The 27,974-nt window shown below is 47.1% G+C and overlaps 1 pseudogene across 1 annotated transcript; it reads left to right on the top strand.

Moving 5' to 3' along the window:
* The first annotated feature begins 2 nt into the window (after nt 1-2).
* LOC144125672 (uncharacterized) lies at nt 3-18,891 on the top strand (annotated as a pseudogene). Its single transcript, XR_013313406.1, has 5 exons — nt 3-8; nt 15,305-15,479; nt 16,099-16,275; nt 16,457-16,646; nt 16,889-18,891. The product of XR_013313406.1 is annotated as an uncharacterized LOC144125672 (transcript).
* The last annotated feature ends 9,083 nt before the right edge of the window (nt 18,892-27,974 follow it).

The following is a 27,974-nucleotide window of genomic DNA, read 5'->3' as shown; positions in this document are numbered from 1 at the left end:
CCATGCCGGTGCGTTCGCGTCAGCCCGGCCGCATAGCAGACGAGCACTGACCGCGATGCCATTCTAAGTCAACGCCTGCTTCTCTGCGGATTTAAAGGCATTGAAAGCCTTGGCGCCACCGCTGCTACGTTTAGTTTCAATTGCTTTCAGGTTGTGCTGATCACCGATGCCGAGCAGCCATGATTGTGTTGCAGTCCCGACGGCACTGCAATATTTGGCAGCGCAATTGACCTTATTGAGATTAATTATCTTTACAGTTTGAGAAACAAGTCTCTGATTGACTCAGATAATGAAATCAGCTATGTAATTTACACCCACTGTGACATCCACTATGTGAATGGTCGGCTAGAATTGCGAAAAACGCACTTACTACGCATTTAAGATTATAATGCTCTACATCCTGCAGGATAGTCACTTCTTTACTTTGTGTATTCCCTTCAGAGAAGCATAGCTCTAAGCATACAAAAATACGATGGGTTTCTTGCTAAGTATCTTCCACAGTTTCATTTCAGGAATTTCGTGAAGGCACCAATTACATTAATTATTTCAGTCGTATTTTTCTTTTGGTAAATACTTAACTCTAGAAAGGCCGCCGCGGTGGCTCAGCGGTTATGGTGCTCAGCTGCTGACCTAAATGACTCGGGTTCGATCCTGGTTGCGGCGGTCGCATTTCGATGAAGGCATAATTCTAGAGGCCCGCGTACTGCGCGATGTCAGTGCACGTTAAAAAAACCCAAGTGGTTCAAATAATTTGGAACCTCCTACTATTGCGCCTCTTATAGTCTGAGTTTGCATTGGGACGATAAACTTCATTAAAATCAAAATATTAATTCCAGAAATTAAGGGTTTAGCAATGTTGTGAAATCCAAGAAATATATTTAGGGAAATTTGAACCACTCTCTATTTTTCTTTTCCCTCGTCCAGAACAGGATTTGAGATCTCAGAAATGCAACAAATAAGGATACAAAATTTTAAACCACTGCAGAAAATAAAATGATTCAAATAAATACACAAAACCTTAGGTGAAACAATGTGAAAACAACATAATTATACTCAGAAGTACGACGTCGCTCCCACAGCATACACACAAGCACAAAAAAAACTAGAAACAAAATTGACTCGCTGAACCACAGATGAGCATAACAAACGAAGACTCAAACTTCAGATGCTAGCTCCAAAAACTTCACCGTAGACCATTTCCTGTGACTGACTGGGCGCATTCCTTCCCTCTACATAAAGACCTAAAGCAACTCCTACCAATGATGGCACGTTCAAAACACCCTAGTCAGTGTCAACTCTTTCCCAGTTCACACTAATCAATTTAATTCCACAGTGTACTCATTTCCAGCAGACCCTCTGTGCGTGAGCGAGCATGCCTGATGTCCGAAGAAAGTGTTAAAATATTGTTACGGGGAAATACTATTTACATTTATTTACAAGTGCTGGGGGTTAGAATAAAAAGTTCCTAGCAGGGAGCACCAACCCGAACAGCGAGCTGCATTAACCTCCTCTTCTTCGTTCGTCCTTTCACGCGAGAGGCCACTTCGTCTTCCACTGCCACTTCATCGTAACAATATATTCGGTACCTTTAGCTGCAGTGTTTTTATAGCTGTTGTGACATTGCTAAACAGAGCAGTAGGTCGAGCACCCATAATTATCCAAGTTTGTTTTCGCCTTCGAACGAAACACCTCACCGCTCGCCTCGCTCACTGCAAACTGAACCAGAGAGCTGCGTCGGCTGCGTCCGCCTACTTAAACATACATTTTATGCGGATGACATTACTCTATGGGTAACAAGAGGCAGTGACGCACAGTTGGAAGAAACTCTACAACAGGCGGTGGATATTGTGGAGGAGCTAGCAGGGGAAGCAGGACTCTCGTGCTCTCAGCCCAAGTCCGAGCTTTTTGTTCTGAGGGATAAACCAAGAGGGATACATGCGAGGCACTATACGCCGCCACCACCTTTAGAGGTGAAAGTGGGGGGAGTACCGGTCGCTGAGGTCCAAACGATCAGGATCCTGGGTATGTATCTGCAGACTAACAGGAAGAATAGCGAGTCCTTGCAAAGGCTTAAAAATACAGTCAATGCTACCGTGCGGCAAATCAGGAGAATCGCCAATCGTAAGAGAGGTGTTAAGGAAAAAGACTTGTGTAAGCTAGTGCAGGCATTTGTGCTCAGTAGAGTAGTGCATGCGACGCCTTATTTGAAGTTGGACGCGGCGGAAGAAGGAAAGGTGGAGGCTATGATTAGGCAGGCGTATAAAGCGGCCCTTGGGTTGCCTCAAAATGCGTCTACCGAAAGGCTGCTGGGATTAGGGGTGCACAACACCCTAGAAGAACTACGGGAGGCGCACTTGGTGATGCAGCTCGGTAGGCTTTCAAAAACAAAAGCAGGAAGGGACATATTGGAAAGGATCGGCATTGGAGTTGACGTTCCAGCCGGTGACACGAAAATTCAGATGAGGCGGGAAATGCACAAGGGCTTGTACATAAAACCTTTGCCCAAGAACATGCATCCAATACATCATGAGGACCGCAGGAAGGCAAGAGCCAAAGCTTTACATGCTAAGTACGGGAAGTACAACGGGGAAGTCTATGTAGATGTCGCCGAGTATAAGGACAAGGATGCATTTGCAATTGCGGTGGTGGACGGGCGAGGACGCTTGATCGCCTCTGGATCAGTCAAAACCCACTCCCCAGAAACTGCTGAGGAAGCGCCGATAGCACTAGCTATGACTAGTAGTAATGCTGACCTGATCTTCAGTGATTCAAAAACAGCCATCCGAAATTTGGCGAGGGGCAGAATATCTGTCACAGCGGCGCGGTTGCTGAATCGGGCCACGGAGCGAGGGATTACGGAGACGGAAATTGTCTGGGTACCTGCACACTCTGGGAACCCTGGGAACGAGACGGCTCACATGAATGCTCGAGGTTTCGTCAGCCGAGTAGGTGAGCTGGACGTCCCGGGAAGGTCCACGAGAGATGGGCTGGTATCCTTTCATGACATTACTAATCATTTCAGACTTGAGCGGAGGATTTACCCACCCCCGGACAAGCAATTGGTGAAGGCGCAGGAATGCGTCTGGCGACGATTGCAGACTAGATGTTTCTTCAACCCATACGTATTGAGCAAAATCTACCCGGACATTCAGCCGGAGTGCAAATGGTGTCACGAATTGGCAACCTATGACCACATATTATGGAGCTGTAGCATAGCACCGCCACCGGCGGACATTATGCGTGATCCTTCCCTCGAGCAGTGGGAGGCCGTGTTGGCCAGCTCAGACCCGGTCGTCCAGACCAGGGCCGTGGAGTGGGCCACCCAGGTCGCCGTCAGCCATGGGTTGATGGCCATCTGACACGGAATCGTCCACACATGCTCTCTGACGAAAATAAAGTTTTTCCATCCATCCATCCATGCGTCCGCCTTTCGCCACCGCTGTTAACCAGGTGGCGCCACTCGCGCGCACCAAACTGCAGCGCACGGAGCCTATGGACCTCCTTCACCCCGCGACGTCACGAAGATGCGGTGGCGCTGATGTTAGCAGCGACTTTCGCATGGTAGGCAAAACAGGTTCCGCTTTCCCGTGCCTACCGCAGTTGCCGCAGTTACCGGCGGCTGCTTCAAGCCTGTGCACTGCAGAAGTAGCATATATTGACCAACTGCGTCACTGCTGGATCCGCGTAGTAGCATAAAAAATATTACATCAGCCTCGATAGGTTTCTCGCGCATAAATGCCGCATTCGGAAACTGGCTAACAGGCCTTGGGCCACGGTAGTAAAGCGCGAAGTCTGGGAGTCGATAGGCACTGCCACTCAATGCACTTAATAGCATGCAAGTTACTGCGTTCATTCACCTGAACTTCAGGATAGTAGGCTGATAATTTCTCAAGGAAAAAAAACAGACATATGTAGCTGCACACGTACTTACCACCTTTAGCCGGAGTGCACGGGGCGCCGACAGGTTCACTCGCCCCCAAGGAATGCGTTTTTTTGTTAATAGCACGCCATGTTTAAATGGCGCGTTTTGTGACATTTAATATTTACTTGAAACTGTTTCTTGATATGACGACGTAATTATTTCATTCGAGTAGAAAGAAGCCTTGTTGGTAAGTTGTGTCAATCTTGCGCGGTCGCGTTGGTGTGCTTAGAATAGCGTACCTTAAGTGTGCTAAACGCCATTTTTTCATTGCATCATGCATGTGTCATGTTTCATGAGGTAATACATGATCGCGAAGCTTGTTTGGAAAGAAGCAGCCCCAGGCGTGCTACAACAGACACGTGGCGAGATTGAGAGGGGACGCGGCATGAAAAGTGTTTTCGTTATTCATGCATGCGATATGTAACTAAACTTGGTGCAAATATGAAATTCCTACGCTAGTTTCAGTCATTCCTTTTATTTATAGCTATACCTGGTGGAGTTCTGGGTAATTATAATTAACACCGTCGTCAAGTCCCCCAAGCTAGGTCTCAAATAATTGAGTAGATAGTGCGCAGTTTTTTTATGCCAGCATGTGCATAAAGCCCTGTTCTGTATGATGACGCGATTAGTTCTTTTTCTATATGATCAGTACTTATGCATGCATAGTTACATGAAAACGTTTCTTACAAAAAATAACTAACACAATACTGCACGTGTAAAGAAAAAAATCGAGAGATTTATTACGCTCCTCAACGTCTCAGGAATAGTTTGCGACAAATGGAATCATTTGATTTTCATGCGAATTACGAAGGTGAGTGATCCAGTCGCAGGAAATGTGAGAGGTTAGAAAACGAAGCTTAAAGTTTATTCCCTCGTTTATGGCATCTTCGGTTTCGCTTTGGTCAAAGAAATGCGGCACTTAAATCAAAGAAATTACCTCACAATTTTTGACGACCACACTTCTAAAAAGCCTAATTTATAATTTTGTACTCAATATTTTGCTATAATTTTCCGTCACGAAACTAGACTTCAGGGCTAGGAAAGAAAATAATTCTAGAAATCAAAAATTTTCACCAAATCGACCAGCTTAACAAGAGGACAAGTCGCCCTGGCTGGTGCGTGGTCATCCGGCTAAAAACAGCGCTAAGCGAGACAGATCAGGGACACGACGCTGTCCCCACTTTTCGTACAGCGCGACACGTACGTATGCCAGCAGACGATGAGCGCATGTCTGCTCCGACGAAACAACGCCAGCACTTCCCCTCACTACTGTCCCGAAGTAAAAATCATTCCAGCTAGTGCAGAGTGTCAAAACTTGTTTTATTCAATGCCTAGCGCATAAATAAACGGCAGGAACGCTTTCTACATGTTTACTACTAACCGTATATACAATACACAGTGGCAAACTATTTCTCTTTATAGGCCGCACGTGGACAACGCGAGCTCGTGTACTTCGACAAATTACTAAGTTGGAAGCATCGACCATTACTATGATTCGCAGAAACTGGAAACGCGCCTACAAGCCTTGAAAATGGACCTCCTGCATGTTTGTAAACAAACGAGGTGGCGCTGCAGTCTCTAGCGAGCTCGTGGTAGGCAATAGGTCGGGGAGTGGCGTCGCGGATAGGTGTTGTGCGCGGGTTTTCAAGGCTTGTAGGCGCGTTTCAAGTTTCTGCGAATCATAGCAATGGTCGATGCTTCCAACTTGTAATTTGTTGAAGTACACGAGCTCGCGTTGGCCACGTGCGGCCTATAAAGAGAAATAGTTTGCCACTGTATTGTATATATGGTTAGTAGTAAACATGTAGAAAGCGTTCCTGCCGTTTATTTATGCGCTAGGCATTGAATAAAACAAGTTTTGACACTCTGCACTAGTGTCACTGCACTAGTTTTGCACTCTGCACAAGGACAATAGTGAGGGGAAGCGCTGGCCTTGTTTCGTCGGAGCAGACATGCGCTCATCGTCTGCTGACATACGTACGTGTCGCGCTGTGCGAAAAGTGGGGACAGCGTCGTGTCCCTGATCTCCTGTCTCGCTTAGCGTTGTTTTTAGCCGCATGACCACGCACCAGCCAGGCCGACTTGTCCTCTTGTTAAGCTGGTCGATTTGGTGAAAATTCCTGATTTCTAGAATTATTTTCTTTTCTAGCCCTGAAGTCTAGTTTCGTGACGAAAAATTATAGCAAAATATTGAGTATAAATTTATAAATTACGCTTTTTAGAAGTGTGGTCGTCAGAAATTGTGAGGTAACTTCTTTGATTTCAGTGCCGCATTTCTTTGACCAAAACAAAAGCGAAGATGCCATAAACGAGGGAATAAACTTTAAGGTTCGTTTTGTGACCTCTCACATTTTCTGCGACTGGATCACCCACCATCGTAATTCGCATGAAAATCAAATGATTCCATTTGTCGCAAACTATTCCTGAGACGTTGAGGAGCGTAATAAATCTCTCGATTTTTTCCCCTACACGTGCAGTAAGTACTGTGTTAGTTATTTCTTGTAAGAAACGTTTTCATGTAACTATGCATGCATAAGTACTGATCATATAGAAAAAGAACTAATCGCGTCATTGTACAGAACAGGGCTTTATGTACATGCTGGCATAAAAAAACTGCGCACTATCTACTCAATTATTTGAGACCTTGGGGGGACTTGACGACGGTGTTAATTATAATTACCCAGAACTGCACCAGGTATAGCTATAAATAAAAAGAATTACTGAAACTAGCGTAGGAATTTCACATTTGCACCAAGTTTAGTTACATATCGCATGCATGAATAACGAAAACACTTTTCATTGCCGCGTCCCCTCTCAATCTCGCCACGTGTCTGTTAGTAGCACGCCTGCGGCTGTTTCTTTCCAAACAAGCTTCGCGATCATGTACTACCTCATGAAACATGACACATGCATGATGCAGTGAAAAAGCATATGGCGTTTAGCACTCTTAAGGTACGCTATTCTAAGCACACCAACGCGACCGCGCAAGATTGACACAACTTACCAGACTTCTTTCTACTCGAATGAAATAATTACGTCGTCATATCAAGAAACAGTTTCAAGTGAATATTAAATGTCATAAAACGCGCATTGAAACATGGTGTGCTATTAACAAAAAAACGCATTCCTTGGGGGCGAGTGAACCTAGTCGGCGCCCCGTGCACTCCGGCTCAAGGTGATAAGTACGTGTGCAGCTGCATATGTCTTTTTTCCTTGAGCAATTATCAGCATACTATACTGAAGTTCAGGTTAATGAACGCAGTAACTTGCATGCTATTAAGTGCATTGAGTGTCAGTGCCTATCGACTCCCAGACTTCGCGCTTTACTACCATGGCCCAATGCCTGTTAGCCAGTTTCCGAATGCGGCATTTATGCGCGAGAAACCTATCGAGGCTAATTTAATATTTTTTATGCTACTACGCGGATCCAGCAGTGACGCAGCTGGTCAATACATGCTGCTTCTGCAGTGCACAGGCTTGAAGCAGCCGCCGGCAGCTGCGGTAGGCACGGGCAAGCGGAACCTGTTTTGCCTACCATGCGAAAGTCGCTGCTAACATCAGCGCCACCTCATCTTCGTGACGTCGCGGGGTGAAGGAGGTCCATAGCAGTATTTCTGATAGCAGGGCTGCTTCGTCTTTTCTGGGCGGACGTGAAGTTTATACACCGAGACACTGCTGCGCGATTGCAAGCTGACACTAAAGTCCCTTCATGAGCTTCCCTAAAAAAAGCTAAGTCCCGAAAACGTTTGCGGCGCCGCCGACGCACACTATTGGACAGCGCCCACTTCTGGTTGGGAACTGATTCTGTTCCGGCATGTTCTTCCTAAGTCGTCCGGCTGCATATTTGGACAGCGCTTGCACGCTACGTTTCTTGCTCGTACATTCAGCGGAAGTTACTTTTTATATTTGTCGCTGTTTGCTGAAGGTCACTTTACTTTTTTGGGCGCTTTTTTGTGCCCGCAGCGGCAGCCGATATGCCGGGCTGTTGCGCCTATACAAGCGTTTGCGGGTAGGTAGGCTGGAAACGCTGATTGGTAAATAAAATGTGACGTCACGCCTGTAAGGTCATTGTCACGTGACTTTTAATGACGTCAATTGCGGTTGAGGACAGACACATTTTCCCTAGATTTTTCTCGGAATTCCCCACGTTTTTGACAGCGAGCGCGGTATAAAAAAAAAAGCGCATCTTTACCCCCCCCCCAGGCCACCCCTATCTTCCCAGTTCGACCAACTTGCCGAGCGGGGTGCAATTGAAGAACCATTGCCTAAATGCTCCCGCCATTCAAATTTACTCCCCAAACGACACTCTCCCGTACTCGGATATGTTTTGCCACCTTCTTTATTTTTCTTTTGTGTGTTTGTGTTTTCATGCACAGTGCACGTGTCTCTAGTTGAGCTAACTGCGCCGCTGATTCCGCCTTGACTATTCGTTCCGAAGAGGCTGCAGGGACGTCTGCCCTGTCTGCGTTTTATTCTGTTTATTTGTTTACTCGTTTTGGCCAGCGGCACGCGAGTACATGCAACTATAATTCTTATCTGTTCCGCGAATCCGCCACCGTCTGTTTCTGTACTAGCCGCCGCTCTGCCTTGAGGGGCGACCTTTCTCCCCTCCCGCTCCTCGTTTTCCTTTTTTTCTTTCTCTTTTTTTTTCTGCCCGCTCCCCGCGGCTGCTCGGTGGACAGGAGGCGACAGCGTGTTTTTCTTGTTCTTTATTTCTCTTTACCCCTTTTCTAGTATTTATCTTCTGTGCCCACCTTCTTTCCAGCATCCGATTGCTTGTTGCTCAGTTGATGTAGCGGACATGTGTGCCAATTCCAACTCCTTAAGAACGGGAGGAATATCGCTGTAACTTCAGCCTTGAGAAAGAACAGGCTCTCTCTCTCTCTCTCTCTCTATATATATATATATATATATATATATATATATATATATATATATATATATATATATATATATATATATATATATATAATCACCAAAAATTGAAGAAACATAACAGGATTTATTTCACGACGTTTCGGCTGGAGGACCAGCCTTTTTCGACTGTAGTACAGCGATTGAAACACGCAGTTTTTATAGAGCGTGCGCGCGGTACAATTTTACACGTTTACAGCAAAGCACGAGTTCAAAACACTCGGAAAATATTATTCCGAAAGGCATGAGAATACATTTAAAACCAGCCGCATCGGACTTATCACTTCTTCTAAAAACCCATTGGCAGGACATACTTCAGAAAGCATCAAGAGAACTAATGGATATTGTAATCCAACATGATAAGTCTTGTCTGGACGCTTTGAGGCTCAAGGAAGCTCAGCTACGCAAAGACGTTCATCTGACCGTTAAGGAAACTGCACTTTTAGAGCTTTTTCTAAACAAGAAACAGCGTTCACTCCTAACTCAGAGAGAGAGGAAGTTCCTTCGGGATGGGGTTCCTCTGCAGCTCCATTCGTCAGAATCAGAAATTTGTCAGCTCCTTTCAACCGGTAGTCCAACCTCTGCATCAGATATAAGAATCAGTTCACCCAATTCAGGCTCATGTCAATCAACCTTAAAGGTCACCAAATCTACACCAAACAATGTTGTTAATTTCTCGTCAGTAACTTTGTCACACGATGAGTGCATGGTGCTGTCCAAGGGCCTCAACTTTTGCCCCACTAGCGGTATAATTAATGAACTTCAACTTTACAAAGATCTGGATAATTTCTCCCGAAACCTGAGAGAATACTACCACGGTCGCCTCCAAACATTAGATCCTGGTCCAAAACTTCGATCTATTACTCATTGGACACCACCTCCGCAGCGCGATAAGTGTCTAGATTTATACATAAAGGCAGTGCAAAAGGATATCCTTTCCGAATTTCAAAAACGGCGCTCTTATCGCCCGAATCTCACAATTCTTGAACGCAATGCGTTGCAGGCTCTCAGCAGCCGATCTGACATCGTAATAAAACCAGCGGATAAAGGTGGCGCCATCGTAGTTATGAATGAAAAGGATTACCTTGATGAAGCCCAAAGGCAATTAAGTGATTCCTCATTTTACAAGGCTCTCCCTACTGATCCCACACCAGAGTCTAATAAGAAAGTTTCAGAATCTATTTTAGGTTTGGCAAAAAAGAAGAAAATTGAGGGCAAGATCGCAAAAGCGCTAATTCCGTTACATTCAAGTCCAGGACGTTTTTATCTTCTTCCAAAGATTCATAAAGAAAACAATCCGGGAAGACCAATTGTCTCTGGAATTGGAACCGTTACTGAAAACATCGCGAGTTATGTCGACAGCTTCATCAGGTATATCCCTCCCTTATATCCTTCCTATGTAAAGGACACCACCCATTTTTTGAGTGAAGTTCTCCACTTAGTCATTCCAGATGATTCCCTACTAGTGACCCTGGATGTCGCTTCACTGTACACCAATATACCGCATGCTGATGGCATCAACGCAGTCGTCTATGCTTATGAGCGCTTAGAATCTAAACAACCGGTTGACGGCAGCACTCTTGCAGAGATGTTAAAACTGATACTTGAGTTAAATAACTTCGAGTTTAATGGCCAGCACTACGTGCAAATAAGTGGAACGTCAATGGGAACCAAAATTGGACCAAATTACGCTAATATATTCATGGCTGTGCTTGAGACGAAATTCCTCAACAACTTTCCTTTTAAACCAATATTTTACAGAAGATTCATCGATGACATATTTATGGTCTGGACACATGGTGAAGAAAAACTCACTAAGTTTATTTCGGACTTCAACAGCACTCATCCTAACATCTCGTTTTCCTCGTCGCATTCAGCCTCGACAATGAATTTTCTTGACGTCCAGGTGACCATCACGAAGAACAAACTTGAGATAACAGTCTACAGAAAACCCACAGACCGACACCAGTACCTAAACTACCAGAGCAGTCACACTCGCCATTGTAAAACATCCATCGCTTACAGTCAGTCCCTACGTTTCCGTAGGATTTGCTCTAAAGAAGGCGACTTTGAATCAAACTGCGAGCAACTCCGTGTGGACCTAGCACGGCAGAGGCGCCCATTGTCAGTCATCGACGATTCAGTCAAGAAAGCTTCAAAGCATGACCGGCGCGAACTCATAAATGGCAAAAAGCAGCTACGCCTGGACTATCAAGTCAATCTGGTCCTTACCCATTCGGCTTCAATGCCCAATGTTAGCACAATTCTTAAAAAACACCACAACATCCTTCAACAGAGTGAAAAGATGAAAGAAGTTATCCCTGATCCCCCACGTGTTGTGTATAGGCGCGCAAGGAACATCTGGGATATGATAACATCGTCTACAATCGGCAACCGTAGCTTCAGAGGATCCGCGCCATGCAATAAACCTAGGTGCAAACTCTGTCCGATGATGACAACAACAACCAGTGCTAAAAGCACAGCGTCATCCTTCTCATTTAAGATAAAAGGTAACTTTTCATGCGACAGCGCTAATGTCTACCTCCTGGAATGTGGCACCTGTAAAGCTCAGTACGTAGGGCAGACAGTTACACCGTTCAGAATTCGCATCAACAACCACAGATCACATGTGCGGACACAGCCAAATCTCCCACTTTCAAAACACATCAACAACCTTGGGCACCCATTCGATAACTTTACAGCTATTGTACTCCAATCGGGGTTCAAAACAAATTATGACCGCGAGAGCTGTGAGTCGTACCTGATTCACAAATTTAACACAGTCTCGAGCGGCATTAACGAAACAGTAGGCCGGCTATCATGCTTACACACTCAATAGATGTAACAAATAGGTATCCCAGACTCATAGAATAATAATTATCCCAGACTATCCCAAATAGTTATCCCAGACTCATAGAACGGGCGACAGCATGCATAACAAGCAAAGCTTCCGACGTGTTTTCCTTTTTTCAGTTGCATTGTCCCCATTTTTTTCACTTGCATTGTCCCACATTTAGTGCTATTTTCTTTCCCCTTTTTAATATGATTCTAATCTTGTATTGACGCGCATTATATTATATTGTCACCCATTTGCTGTTATCCCCCCTCATTTTTTTGCTGTCATTTCGGTCTTCGCTTCATACATTGATGAACTGCCGTGGTGACCATTACATTGTTTACTCTGAATGGTCATTTGTCTTGCGGTAGATTGTACTTCCGACTCATTGCAGTTCGTTTCTGGTGTTGGATTTATTGTTAGCCTCGTCTTTTGCCTGTATCTGTATGCGTGTGTACGGAGTGCCCTTTTAAGGATTGATTAGGAACTTGTATTTTTTTATTTTTCTCGTGGTGCCACAACCCTTGTCTGAACGGATATTTCCAAGTCTTGTTCAATGGCTCTTCTTTCCTTTTTCCCCTAATTTTCTTTCTTTTCCTTATTCTTTTCGTTTTTGTGTTTTTGTTTATTTTTTTTTCTCTTCTTTTTTTAAAAGCCTCGCTGGCAGTCCTCTTTACCCCCCTCCCTTCCCCCCTACCAGTTCCTCTGGAATGTTGCCTTCTGCATGTACAGGGGTCAAGCCCTTCACGCTTGTCACCAAAATGCGCCCTTCATGCCTTTCCGAGGCAGCCCTGAGGTGGTAGAAAAGAATCTTCTTTTTTTAATGTCCTATTTTGTATTCTCTCGTGTTGCCACCACCCTTCTCTGAATGCATATTACCAAGCCTTGTACAATGGCTCTTCTTTCCTTTTTTCACTACTTTCTTTCTTTTTTCTTTTTCGTCTATTTTTCTTTATTAGAGGCCTCGTTTGCATTCCTCTTTACTCCCCCTCCTCCCCCCCCCTACCAGTTTCTCTGGAATGTAGTTTCCTCCTTGTACAGGGGTCGAGCCCTTCACGCTTGTCACCAAAATGCGCCCTTCATGCCTTTCCGAGGCAGCCCTGAGGTGGTGGAAAAGAATCCTCTTTTTTTTAATGTCCTATTTTGAATTCTCTCGTGTTGCCACCACCCTTCTCTGAATGCATATTACCAAGCCTTGTACAATGGCTCTTCTTTCCTTTTTTCACTACTTTCTTTCTTTTTTCCTTTTTCGTCTATTTTTCTTTATTAGAGGCCTCGTTTGCATTCCTCTTTACTCCCCCTCCTCCCCCCCCCCCCCTACCAGTTTCTCTGGAATGTAGTTTCCTCCTTGTACAGGGGTCCAGCCCTTCACGCTTGTCACCAAAATGCTGAGAGGAGCGACACCTCGAAGGCCTTTCCAAGGCAGCCCTGAGATGGTGGGAAAGAATCTTCCCCTTTTTATATTTTTATTATCTTAATCTTTTTATTCTTTTGTTATTAAAAAAAATTTTTCGGCCCCTTGAGAACACCTGCATTCAGGTTAGGAGATGCCTTCTTAGATTGTCACCGATTCTCTCTCTTCCTTTGTTAAAAAAAATGTTCTTCCTGGTCCTGGTCCTGGACATGCGCGGTCTTAACTTCGTAGGACCGTAATATGCGCGCCAAAGGTTCGCTGATGCCAGGAACATAGGGAATCGCGGCTCTTTTCTGGGTAGCGGGACTAGCTTGCAGCCTAGGACGTTCCATTTGGCGCTGTGCGGAGTCCATGACGTGTACAGGATAGCCACATGTGGACAGGTCACGCCGTATACGCAGATCTTCAGCAATGTGGTCTTCTCCTCTGTAACACATTTCTTTTCGTCGGAGGAGCGATGACACCACAGAACGTTTCTGGCAATCAGGGTGAACGGATTCGTCATGTACCATCCCGACCAGACGGGTTCCCGTCAGACTCTAGACTTCTATAAAAACTGCATGTTTCAATCGCTGTACTACACTCGAAAAAGGCTGGTCCTCCAGCCGAAACGTCGTGAATTAAATCCTGTTATGTTTCTTCAATTTTTGGTGATTTTATATTATATTGACCAAATCAGCTGCCAGAAAATCACTTTTGATATATATATATATATATATATATATATATATATATATATATATATATATATATATATATATATATATATATATATATATATATATATATATATATATATATATATATATATATATATATATTCGAAGGTCGTGGGCTCGGATCCCACCGGCGGCATGGTTGTTTTTTCTGCTGCTTTATAATTAATTTCGTTTAAAACCGATTGATTGGCACTACAAATAAAAAAAAGATTAAAAGCATTCCCCTATGCCCCTTGGTTTCGGTGACTGTTGGCTTCCTTAATATGTTTGTCAAACGAGCCCCTCATTTCCTTTACCTTGTCTGCTAATAGCTTAACGGGGGTCTCGGTTCTGGCAGTCTTGTTGCCGTAGGTAGTATAAGAGGGCTCTCGCACAGTTTCCGCCCTCGCCGGTAGATGACGTTCTACGTCACACTCGCGGTATTACAGGACGCTACGTCCACCGCTATGGTCGAAGGTGGCGCTGGTGAACACTCTCAAGGTTCGCTTACACGCAGTAAACATAAATACCCACGAAAGCAGCAGATTGGACAGCCGTCGCCGTAGCTCAGTTGGTAAGAGCACCGGACGCGATATTCGGAGGTCGTGGGTTCGGATCCCACCGGCGGCATGGTTGTTTTTTCTGCTGCTTTGTAATTAATTTCCTTTAAAACCGATTGATTGGCACTACAAATAAAAAAAAGATTAAAAACATTCCCCTATGCCCCTTGGTTTCGGTGACTGTTTGCTTCCTTAATATATATATATATATATATATATATATATATATATATATATATATATAGCAGACAAGTTAAATAAAATGAGGGGCCCGTTTGACAAATTTATGAAGGGAGCCAACAGTCACCAAAACCAAGGTGCATAGGGGAACGTTAATTTTTTTTATGTGTTATACTTATATGTGGGTTAATAATACTTAGATTAATAAATCGCTTAAAGAAAATTACTTATAAAGCAGCAGAAGAAACAACCATGCCGCCGGTGGGATCCGAACCCACGACCTCCGAATATCGCGTATATATATATATATATATATATATATATATATATATATATATATATATATATATATAATCACCAAGAATTGAAGAAACATAACAGGATTTAATTCACGACGTTTCGGCTGGAGGACCAGGCTGGTACCTCCAGCCGAAACGTCGTGAAATAAATCCTGTTATGTTTCTTCAATTTTTGGTGATTTTATATTATATTGACCAAATCAGCTGCCAGAAATCACTTTTGGTATATATATATAGCAGACAAGGTTAAGGAAATGAGGGACTCGTTTTTGACAAACATATGAAGGGAGCCAACACTCACCGAAACCAAGGTGCATAGGCTCCGTACAGTCAAGTTTCGTCACGATCCTTGCGCCACCTAGCGCTGCTCCAGTGAGTCTGTACTCTGTGGGCCGGCTGAATGGAAGCACCGCCGCCGCGCTCAGCTGCACCGGCTGCACGCTTTCAGTCGCGTTGCAACGATGCCGGCAAGAAGTAGTAGTGGCGTTGGCCTCGGCAAAAAAAAAATTCGAAAAGAAAAAGCAGTTGTCGGTATTGCTGCGTGAAGGATTGTCATAGCCGCGAAGGACAGTTTGGCATTAAGCTGTACAGATTTCCAGGTAGGCCGTACGAAAGAGTCGACGAAAGAAGTGGATCACGGCAGTGCGGAGAATCAAGTAAGTTCTTTGTCGCATTTAAAACCAGTCTTAGCGTCTTTTCAACATAGTACGTTTAGCAGTTTCATACCGCGAGTGGTAATTTTAAATGTGAACGCCTCGCCGCGCTCCGGGCGGTGAAGTTTGCGGAAATTTTGTTCGAACCTCGTGAATATGTACCTACGCATACGTGTCATTCTCATCGCGGATATATCGCCGCACTTAACTTTCTATGGCGTTTGTCCGCGCTGCATTTCTTCGATTGTACTTCTTTAGTCGCGCCTACGTACAAACTTCCTCACATGTATGTACATACTGCACTTGCCTAGGAACGTTCGTACGGCGCACCGGGTTGGGTACGGAAGAAGTTATCGTGCATGCACATTCGCTAGGAGTGCGGTTGGCTCATGTGTCAAAGCTATTTTGGGCCCTGCAAAGGGCGAAAAGTGTGGCAAACATGATATAGCGTGCCGGTAGAACTTTTATGCGGTGTGCGCAGACCACTTCTCCGTAGTGTAAATAACTTGTGTTCTGTAAAATTGTAGGCCAATTAGGGAAACATTATGCATGTGTTGTCTGCCTCCGCCCTCTGTGGGTTGAGGATTTTGTGGTGTAAACAATGCTGTGCCGTCTTTTTCAGCCTTGCCGACGGTTCCGAGTGGGTGCCGAATGAGAGGACAAGAATGTGCTCTAAGCATTTCGTCAACGGAGAGAAGAGTGCGATCGCATCGCATCCAGGGTACTACCCAACCATATTCCCGGATGCATACAGGGTCAGCCACGTCGATGCGACTAAGCAGCTTGCACGATATGAAAGGTAGGAAATGTCTTTTAGCACTGTGAACCACCTATAAGAATTCAATATTTGAACTACTGTGTGCAATTCTAAGTTCAATTAGTCTGCAGAATTTGAATGCAGCTGGTAATTTTCATTATGTAACGTTCAGAAGAAGGACCACAAGGAGAATATGAATTTTCGAATGTTTCATATGCTTCAGGTTGCATAGGAGGAGGAGGGCTAGGGCATCGTCTGCCCCAGTAATGCCAAAGCAGGCATCTGCCACTGTTAGCGAAAAAGACACGGCATCAAGCACTGAAGAAGACACCTCTGAAACGGATCCCCTGAATCAAGAGCCAACCAACCTGGAGGTACTTTGCATGGCTGTTGACGCTGCACAAAAAGACAAGGTAAGCAACCGGGATGGGCATGGAACAATGACGCTGCCATTCTTTATTTTGATGCAAAGCAGTCTCTGTGTACATGTTACATGCAGAGTTTAAGTGTGAAATTTCAGCAGTTTACTGCTTGCTCTCGTTACTGTGAATTAAAGTGTTTAACCTCTAATTTATGTATATGCATCTCACTGCAGTGCAGGTGACATAGCTGTCCAGTTTTATGACTGATACCTGTTTTTTTATTTTCTACGCAGTCTTGCCAAACCGACGACATTGCAAGATGTTCCGGCACATTTTCGGTGTTCCTGTGTTCGGCACGAGGCAATGAGGCGTGCACTCAAGTCAACCACAAAATTGTTTGCGACGTGCAAGTACAGTGCAAGTCTGCAGTGGTTTCCCACCAGTCTGGTAGAGACAGCAGGACAGCTTGCTTCACAGGATACGACAGTGTCCAAGCATGTGCAGCTGCCATGAAGGATCTGTGCGGCGTGTCCCCCGACATATATTCCCTCCTGCTTAGCATAATGCCCCGTTCTGCTGAGCGAACTTGTGATGTGCCAATAACCGATAGGCTTGTGCTGTTCTTGATGAAGCTTAAGCTTGGGATAACTTACGTATCTCTTGCAGTGCTTTTCTGCGTGTCCAGGAACACAGTCTCTCGTCATTTAATTTATTTAAGAGCGTTCTTAAAACACTTAGCATTGCCATGCAGAAGTGCATATATCGCCCTCCTGATCATGTCATTAGGCAGACAATGCTAAATTGCTTTAAAGTTCACTACCAGGACTGCTCGATGATAATTGATTGTACAGACGTCCGTACAGAACAACTGTACAGCAACAGCGTGTGCTGTATTCACAATACAAAGGAGGATATACTCTGAAATTCCTTGTTGGAATCACGCCATGTGGTGCAGTCTGCTTCTGCTCAAAGGCATAAGGAGGCAGTTGTTCATATTCCTTTATTACAGTGGATTCTGGGTTTCTAGACCTAGTGCAACCAGGCGATGTTGTGATGGCCGATAAGGGGCTTCCGGGTATAAAGGCAGGCCTTGAAGAGGTACGGGCTGTATTAGTGATGCCCCCATTTTTGCAAGGTCAGGACCAATTTTCTGAAAGTGAGGTGCATGAGACGTACCAAATTGCACAGGTGCGAATTCATGTGGAAAGAATTATCCAGCGCATAAAGATGTTCAACATCCTCAACCCACGCATACCCACAGAGCTGATTGCAGTGATGAGCGACGTATTTCATGTCTGCTGCGTCTTGGCAAATCTCCAGCCGCCTATTATACGCTCTGAACAGTGAGGTTTGAAGTGCTGCACCATCTACAATCAGCAGACCTACGCTATATTCTCATTTCCACACATCTTTTTATTCAAACAAAAGGTTAATCACACTCTTGTGGACTTGACAAGGGCAAGGAGCAGCCACGTAAAGTAAAAGTCCTCCAGTGCTCGCACAGCGGAACATAGGAAGTCATGTCTTTCTCTACAATTATGGTGATGTTTTGTTGTTCTGAATAAACAAAAAAAACATTAATTGAGATTACACACATATATTAACAGTTGCACCTGTGTGTAATATCGGTGACTTGCAAGGAGCGTCAATTTGCCATTCTTGTACTTAATGTACGGCACAAATGTAACCTCCTGCTCTACATCAATGATGTCACTGTTCCGTCTTGAAAACGGGCACTTTATCTCTAAAAGGCAAACACCCTTTGCCGTTTCAAAGAGCCCGTCAGGCACAAACTTTCTCCTCAAAGTTCTTGCGTGCCACTGGCTACATTTTCATGCCTGAAAAGTAACTTTCAGTCAGCCCAACGTGCGATGTTATGATATTGGAGAACGTACCATATGATGTGGCCTCAGAGCAAAACCCTCGACGATGCAGAATTGTCTTCAAGAGGTCTTGAGGAGGCTTCCTTGTTCTCAGTATCATGTGTGCTTGCGAACAAGTTATTCTTAATCTTCTTTCTCTGTGCCACCTGTTATAAATTTTAACAGGATAATTAGGAGATACGTTACATTGCAACTCTCCAAGGTGACATATGAACAAGGAGGTGAAGCACCTACCTGTGATTATTAGCCTGCCCCTTTATTAGTGCACATAGGTGCAGAGCACTTAAGCATTTTATGTTCTTGGTGTTGTACGCTGCCACTTCTGCTGGCATTTCTTCTTCGTACTCCTTTTCTTAATTAATATTTTTGGAAACTTTGCTGTTACCATTAAAGAGTGCAGAGCCTTTTTTTGGTTCTTGCAAAAGACTCCAGAGTTTTTCTATTTCTTCTTTAAGTACTACTTTATGATATCTTGCAAGACTGTCTTGCATGCACTTTCATCATTTTCATTTTGTGCTTTCAAAATTCTAGACATTGGACATTGAATGTCGGGGAAGTGCTTTATCAGAAAGCTTGGGTCCAACGGTTTGGGAGGCTCTCCACCACCAACATGTGGGTGCTTGTTAGCTGAAAGAAAATATGCAGGTGCATTAGCTGAAATAAAGCTGGGACATGCTTTGTGGAAACAGACTGAAAAGCACAAGCATTATTGTCTTCTACCACTGCGTAACAAGCAATAAGTTTCTTAGCTAATGCCGAAATGTCGGGTAATACATAATAAAAATAGGTACTACATTTAACTTCCATTACTTCAGCAGTGAAATGCAATGCTTACCACCAAAAAGTTCTTCAATCGACGCTTTATCGTCCACACGGGCCTTTTTCGCTGGTCTTCCCCACCTCTGCCTCTCAGATGTGCAGGAGATGTCGTCGTGCATGTTGACATGCAGCGCGACAGCCGCGCAGTGTTTGCAAGACCCTGCAGCGCCGTACCTGCAACTGCAAAGTCCAGCTTGCAGTTCGCGGTCATTCTTGTTTATCTGCGGTGAACACAATGTAAATGCAACAGTTGACACAAACTATGACCGCCAAACTAGCCACCCAACAACAAGAGAACGTTCGCACGTGATGCCCGCATATTATGATTAATTACGTTCCCACCGCGCAATACCTTTACAAACCCTCCTAAGAGACTTGAAAAACTCCACTATGTAAGGCAATCATATTCCTGAGAAGCGACGTTGCTTATTCGTGCACATGATAATGTCGCTGTAACAAGCCTCACGGAGATTTGAAAAGCGGTTCGCGAATCCAAATGCTACGAACGATACAAAACGTGCACCGCCGACAGCGGGGTCCGTATTCAGCAGTGGCTGTTGCCACGTTAAAAATGCCACAACTTTACTCACGTGCAATGAAACGTCGTAAACTTGTTTCCCTTGTTGAGAGCGGCACTTCGCCCGCACGTTCACGCCGTCAACTTCCGTCACAAAGGAAACGTGTCCAGCGTCGTACAACTTCTTCCCGCTCGTCAGAGAGGCGGGATGAAAATATTCTTCTGTACCCTTAATGGGCCTAAACCCCGCTAAAACCACCTGGGACATAGCAGAGGATCGTGCCGACCGTGGATGCAACACGAAAGCGGACGCTGGCCGTGCACACGAAGGCGAAAAGAGCAAGTGGGCAGCTTGCGCCCGCTGCTCCGTAGCGCGTGGAAGCAACGTGGCTGGGAGCTGCAGCGACTACGTCCGAAGCTAAGTGCTTTTGGTATTTACACTTGTATACATGCTGTCGGGCGGTAGTTTTAGACCGAGTTAAGGGTAGGGAGGCCAGTGGAGGTGTGTGAGAATAATTTTTGGCGGGTTTTTACGTTGCGCAGTGTCGAGGGCTATCGGCATAGGAATTTTGGCGGGCTTTCATAAGGCGTAGTCGGCCGGACGATGGGTCGGCAAGCTAGGAAAGTTAAGGTGGACGAGGACGGGGAGCTAGTACAGTGCCAGGAGTGCGACCGTTGGTGTTACTTAGATGAGACTGGGTTCGGGAGCTTAGCCGAGGCGGATGAGGCTAGCTTCGTGTTGTGACATTCCGTGTGTGCTACGAGGATCCACGTTCGACGGCGCGGCGTAGACGGAGACCCGTGACAGCGGCATCATCAATTACCCAGCCATGCTCTTTGAGTGACGACCAGAAAAACCGGACCCGCCGCCGCCCCGGGGAAACAGGCTTTATCCTCCCCAATTTCCGGTTACATTCCAGGACAAGGGAGCTGTCAGCGGGCCAGAGCGCGCCGTACCACAGCCGACGCTATGCGCTACCGCGAAGACGACATTCTTTCCCTCCCCCCCCTTTGTCGTGGGCTATCGCCGGGAAGGCACCCACAGCTTCCCAGAAGGGCCGCGACGGACACCTGTCATGGCGGACAGGCAGTACTCGCCAAGAATGTGGAAAGACAGGCGCTAGTGAATTAGCTCCGAAGAGAGAGCCTGTGTATACTCTCACTTGAGAGAGAGTGGTGGCGTTTTTGTTGTTTATTTAGTTTGTATTGTTAACAGACTCTGGGTTCGAGGCTAAGCCCAACCCAAGGGGTGGTCCCCATCTCGCATGTTATTTTGGATTGGAGAATTGATGCTTTGGGCGGGCCACTGGAAATGACCGCCCTTAGTCCTTTGTTAATCAAGTGCTTAAAAGCACATGTAAACGGATGCAGTCCAGTCTGAGCTGGGGCTCCATGCTTAGCATGTAATGTGATGCTACTTAGGCACTAACCTGCCCGGTCGATGAGTGAAGTAGTGCAAAGTTTGTTCTTTTGTAAATTCAGTTCTGCTTTTTCCAGTTTAACTCTCTGCATATGTATGTTGTAAAATATGCTCTGCTGTCATCATCTACAAGCTCGCCTCCTGTTCATCTTCCAAGCCGAACGACACTAGAGGAAGGGTTTGTGAACCATCCTCGAAGAAACGGACGACTATTGAAATTCTACTGCATAGACGCTCAGGACGACATCGTTCGCCAAGAGGGCCTTCAGCGCCGAAGCCCGACGGCGTGCAGCTTCTGCCAGCAACCGCTCGAGCCCAACTCCGGAGCCACTCCATCGCCCCCATGAAGTCGTCGGCACGTAAGCTCGGACGCCCCAGCCTCTGATGTATAACCTTAATCATGTGTAATTATTGAATATACCTGTTTGTTTAAACTGAGCCATACGGTGTCTCTTTGCCTCTCCGTCCCGTGTGGACCTGCGCATTATGGGGGGTCATCACACTGGTGTCAGAAGTGGGGTCATTGGAGAAGGTATATTCGCGGGTTGCCGTCCGGCTGGTCGAGGAGGCGGTTGTCCTTCCTTGGTCGGAGCACATTTTGTACGCGTTTGTGCCTTCAGATGTAGAGAGCGGCGCCGTGGGAGTGCTTGAGCCGGTCGACTCTCTCAGCAATGGCCTGAAGGCAGCCGCGTGCCTCGTGACAGTTAATGACGCCCACAGAGTGCCCCTACGGGTGGTTAACTGTAGCCAGCAGCCACTGAACCTTCCCAAGAACAAAACATTGGCTTTCTTCACCTCTGCGATAGAGCAACGTGAGCCCACCGATACGGTACTCGCAACTGTAGAGCATGCTAGTCCTTCGGCTGCTCCAAAGGTGTCGTTCGATCTTTCTCACGTAAAATCCAGGGAGAGGGAGGCTCTGGCTGGTTTGCTGAACGACTACTCGGAGGTATTCGCCGCGTCCAACCTGGATTTGGGCTGCTGTGGCCTTATAAAGCACAGGATAGAAACCGGCACTTCATCGCCCGTTTACCAGCGTGCGTACAGGATTCCTTACTCCCAACGTGAGGAGATGGAGCGGCAGGTGCAGGACCTGATTGATCGCGGCATTGTCGAACACTCAAAGTCACCCTGGGGAGCACCAGCACTATTGGTGGAAAAGCCAGATGGCTCGTATCGATTGGTAGTGGACTACCGCAAACTAAATGCCGTAACTCGCATCGATCCATACCCCATCCCCAATATACAGGAGACGCTTTCTCAGCTGGGCTCTGCCAGGTACTTCACGGTAGTGGACATGGCGGCGGGATTCTGGCAGATAGCAATGGATCCGGCAGATGCCGAGAAAACGGCATTCAACACGCCCTCAGGGCACTATGAATGGAAAAGAATGCCGATGGGTCTGGCCAACAGCCCTGCTGTCTGGCAGAGAACCGCTGATGTTATCCTGGCAGGTCTTCTGGGGAGGCTGTGCTTCGTGTATATGGATGACATTATCATATACAGTGGCAGTTTTGATAACCATTTGCGCGATATTGAGCAGGTTTTGGTGCGACTAAGAGCAGCGGGTCTCAAACTGAAGCCCTCTAAGTGCCAATTCCTCACAAACGAGGTGAAATACCTCGGGCACGTTGTTTCAGCTGACGGCGTGCGACCGGACCCTGAGAAACTAAGGTGTGTCTCGGATTTTCCATCCCCGACTAGCGTCCGCCAGGTCCGGCAGTTTCTCGGCCTGATCGGTTACTACCGAAGGCACATAGAGGAGTTCGCCAAGCTCGCTAAGCCGCTCACCGCCTTAACAGCCAAAAATGTCGCCTTTCGTTGGGACGAAAACGCGGAGAATGCTTTTGGGGCCCTGAAAAGGAAGCTAATGAGTGCACCGCTGTTACGCCACCCGGATTTTAGTTTGCCCTTCGTTATGGCCACAGATGCGTCAAAGTTCGCAGTTGGTGCCGTGCTATCTCAGGTTATCGAGGGCAAAGAACATCCCGTTGCTTTTGCTAGCCGACAGCTGAGCCCCACAGAGCAAAAGTACGGAGCTACGGAAAGGGAGTGCCTCGCCGTTGTCTGGGCAGTAAAGCACTTCAGATGCTACCTTTACGGCCGCAAATTCAAGCTAGTCACAGACTGCCATCCTCTGAAATGGGTGATGAGTGTCAGGGACCCTAGCTCGCGACTCGCTAGATGGAATCTACACCTGCATGAATACTGCTTTGAAGTTGAGCACAAGTCAGGAAAGACACATCTGAATGCTGATGCACTCAGCCGCACAGCTGCCGTGGCAGCTATAGATGAGTTTGTCCCCGTAGTCGACCCCGCCGAATTACGCACAGAGCAGTGCAAAGATCCTGACCTGAAGCGAATAATCGAAAGCTTAGAGGGCGCACCGTCTCACCCCGAACAGCTAGGTTATTTCATTGGCAAAGACGGCACCCTGTGTCGGCGCACGAGGCCAACCAGGAAAGGGAGACCAGAGAAAACCGCTTGGGAGAGAGTCGTCATACCTCGGTCGTGGACAGAAAGGGTTCTTCGCGCGTTTCACGATGCGCCATGCGCCGGTCATTTTGGCGTAGCGAAGACACGCAGGCGTGTGGAGCGTTTGTACTTTTGGAGTGGCATGCGACAGGATGTTAGAGACTACTGTGCGAAGTGTCATTCCTGTCTCGAAAGAAAAACACCCAAGGGACGAAGACCAGCTCCAATTCAGCCGTTCCCTGAGGTTTCGGCTCCCTTCGAGCGGACAGGTATGGACATAATGGGCCCATTGCCCACGACCACTTCCGGAAACAAGTACATTTTAGTATTTGTCGACTACCTTTCAAAATACGCGGAAGCGGTAGCACTCCCAGATCAGAAGGCAGACACGGTTGCAAGAGCATTTGTCGAACAGATCGTGCTCCGACATGGACCCCCGAGGCAACTCTTGACAGATCGGGGAACGAACTTCGTGTCGCAGCTAATGAGGAGAGTTTGCGAGCTGCTTAAGATCGCTAAGAAGCAGACAACACCGTACCATCCGGCTTGCAACGGCGCGGTGGAGCGACTGAACCAAACCGTGGCCGGGTTCCTGTCGCATTTTGTTTCGCGCGACCAGCGGGACTGGGACTTGTGGCTCCCGTATGCAATGTTTGCCTACAATTCCGCAGCACACGAGAGCACGGGCGAATGGCCATTCTTTCTTCTCTACGGCCGAGACCCGGACCAGCCTAGTGAAGTGCCAGAGGGCCCCCGTCGTGTCCCATACGCTTCACTGGACGACTATAAGGTTGAGCTAGAATCGCGCTTGCAAGTGGCGAGGGACATCGCAAAGGAGTCCTTAAAGAAAGCGGCGAAGCGCAGGAAGGAGGTGCACGATCGCAGTGCTAGAGACGCGCCGTTTAATGTGGGGGACAGCGTGTACATTGAAAACTGCCAAAGGCAGATTGGGCTAGCTCGTAAGTTCCAGACGAAGTGGAGAGGACCGTGCGAGGTTGTCGAGAAGCTTTCTCCGGTAAACTTCAGAGTCCGAGACGTGAACCGGCGTTTGATAAGGATACACGCAAATCGCCTCAAGTCGGCACCGGTTCAGTATTCACGAAATGAGGAAAGGGAAAGCGCGGATTTTGATGGGGACAGAAGTGAAGCGGAGCGCGCAGATAGTTCGCCAGAAACGCCCTCTCCTGCATTTGTTCGGCAGGCGCCCGAGGTGACGGCCGGAATGCCATCGGATTTACTTCATGCATTGCTAGAAGAAGAAGCGCGCGAGGTTGCCGCGCAGATAACGCCAGGAGAGGCTCCTGCCACGAGCCCTCGCGAGTCCCAAAGCAGACAAAGGGGCACAGACTTACTTAGTATGACTCATGAAGGCCGATATCCGCTGCGAAATCGGAAAGCTAAGTCGGACTAATGGCGTAAACAGAGCGGAGTTTTGAACTGGTTAGAATTGTGTAATGCCACAGCTCATAACATTGCTATGTGCTTATGTGTTAAGTTATCGGAGTTGGTAGTAAAACCTTTCTGTCATTAAGTAACACCTTCACAGGAGAGCATGCGGAGCGCATGCAGAACCTGCCCTACTTCCTTTCGTTATCTATATTTTTGTCTGTGCCGTGATCGTGCTAGAAGTGGGAGCTCCTTTGTAACTGTGGTAAATTTATTTCGTCCAGTTTGGACTAGAAAGGAGAGGCTTGGGTGCTGAGTTTCATGTTTATCTGTAAAAGAAGATCAGTGCTGCCCCTGGAGACGCCAGTATTGACAGCGGAGGCATATGGTGTTGTGCAGTGGTGTTGAGTGCAGCGAAAAGTGTTTTGTCGGACGCACTGTGCGAGGCGATTCAGAAAGACAAGGGGAGCTGCGTGGACTCAAATGTTCGGAGAACATTCTTCTGGAGGGTGAGCGAGTGTGACATTCCGTGTGTGCTACGAGGATCCACGTTCGACGGCGCGGCGTAGACGGAGACCCGTGACAGCGGCATCATCAATTACCCAGCCATGCTCTTTGAGTGACGACCAGAAAAACCGGACCCGCCGCCGCCCCGGAGAAACAGGCTTTATCCTCCCCAATTTCCGGTTACATTCCAGGACAAGGGAGCTGTCAGCGGGCCAGAGCGCGCCGTACCACAGCCGACGCTATGCGCTACCGCGAAGACGACATTCTTTCCCTCCCCCCCCTTTGTCGTGGGCTATCGCCGGGAAGGCACCCACAGCTTCCCAGAAGGGCCGCGACGGACACCTGTCATGGCGGACAGGCAGTACTCGCCAAGAATGTGGAAAGACAGGCGCTAGTGAATTAGCTCCGAAGAGAGAGCCTGTGTATACTCTCACTTGAGAGAGAGTGGTGGCGTTTTTGTTGTTTATTTAGTTTGTATTGTTAACAGACTCTGGGTTCGAGGCTAAGCCCAACCCAAGGGGTGGTCCCCATCTCGCATGTTATTTTGGATTGGAGAATTGATGCTTTGGGCGGGCCACTGGAAATGACCGCCCTTAGTCCTTTGTTAATCAAGTGCTTAAAAGCACATGTAAACGGATGCAGTCCAGTCTGAGCTGGGGCTCCATGCTTAGCATGTAATGTGATGCTACTTAGGCACTAACCTGCCCGGTCGATGAGTGAAGTAGTGCAAAGTTTGTTCTTTTGTAAATTCAGTTCTGCTTTTTCCAGTTTAACTCTCTGCATATGTATGTTGTAAAATATGCTCTGCTGTCATCATCTACAAGCTCGCCTCCTGTTCATCTTCCAAGCCGAACGACACTAGAGGAAGGGTTTGTGAACCATCCTCGAAGAAACGGACGACTATTGAAATTCTACTGCATAGACGCTCAGGACGACATCGTTCGCCAAGAGGGCCTTCAGCGCCGAAGCCCGACGGCGTGCAGCTTCTGCCAGCAACCGCTCGAGCCCAACTCCGGAGCCACTCCATCGCCCCCATGAAGTCGTCGGCACGTAAGCTCGGACGCCCCAGCCTCTGATGTATAACCTTAATCATGTGTAATTATTGAATATACCTGTTTGTTTAAACTGAGCCATACGGTGTCTCTTTGCCTCTCCGTCCCGTGTGGACCTGCGCATTATGGGGGGTCATCACAGTGTGTAAGATGTGTAAGCGGTTTGGGGACGCCGTTCATGTGTTAAAAGGGGAATGGGAAGCTGGGTTTAATGCACTTAATGCGGACCGGCAGGTCGAACGAGAGGCACGGATTAAGCTGGAAGCTCAGGTCGCCGATTTGATTAAAAAGGAGGAGAATAATGCCGCCCTGTTGAAGCGAATTGTGGGCGGGATTAAAGAAGAGCGGGAAAAGCGGACCCAGCTAGAAAAACAGGTTGAAGCGCTCAGGTTGCGGCCGGCTGGGCACCCCAGTTCGGAGAAGTGTCAGGTGGGGGACGAGGCTCGTCGATCGTACAGTGCTGTAGCGCAGCGAGCATTGAGTGAGAAAAATGAGAACGAAATGAAAAAGTTTAAAGCGGGCATGGAAACTCGCGACAATAGCGTACAGCGGCAGGAGAGTCAGCTAGAGCGATCCGGAGGCCAACAGATGGAATTAGGAAGCGAACGTTTAGGGCGCAGGAGAGTTCTGGTGGTCGGGGACTCGAATGTAGCGAGGGTTGAGGGAGGCGTTCTGACGGCAGTGAAGGCAGACAGGCGGGTGCAGGTGGAGGCTCAGTCGGGAAAGTGCATGGTGGGTGCAATGGCCAGAGCCCGGGAGGTGGTGGTGGGCAGCATGGATGGCGAACACCTTGTGGTCATCCATGCTGGTCTCAATGATGTACTGCAGGGGAGGAGCCAGAATCTTGAGACGCAGTTGGAGGTGGGGATGCGTAGGCTTAGAGAGGCCTCTGAAAGTGTGCATGTGACCATATGCACAATCCCAGAGGTCCAGAGGCAGGCTCGCGAAACGGAAAGGAGGGTCGTGGAGACTAATCGGGTAATTAGGCTATTGAGTCGACGACTAAGATACGAGGTGATGGAGGTCAACAGGGAAGTGTACGAGGTTAGGCCCCACCCTTTTGCACAGGATGGCATCCACTACGGTGGTGCCACTGGCAAGAAGGTGGGTAGTAGGATAGGTCGCCAGGCAACAGCTTTTTGGGAGGACCCAGAGCTCTGAAGGAACCAGTGTAGAGAAGGAAGAATTAAGATCAAACGGACAATGGAACCATAGGGGAAGAAAGAGACGCAAGCGCCAGGGCCAAGTTAATTCAGATATATGTTTTATTAACATGCAAGGTGGAAGGAATAGACTGAAATGGGAGGAAATAGAAGAACA

This window comes from Amblyomma americanum, chromosome 1, assembly GCF_052857255.1.
Source record: "Amblyomma americanum isolate KBUSLIRL-KWMA chromosome 1, ASM5285725v1, whole genome shotgun sequence".
Lineage (NCBI taxonomy): Eukaryota > Metazoa > Arthropoda > Arachnida > Ixodida > Ixodidae > Amblyomma > Amblyomma americanum.
Note: the sequence above shows the minus strand (reverse complement) of the source record. Positions and strands in the feature narration are given on the sequence as shown.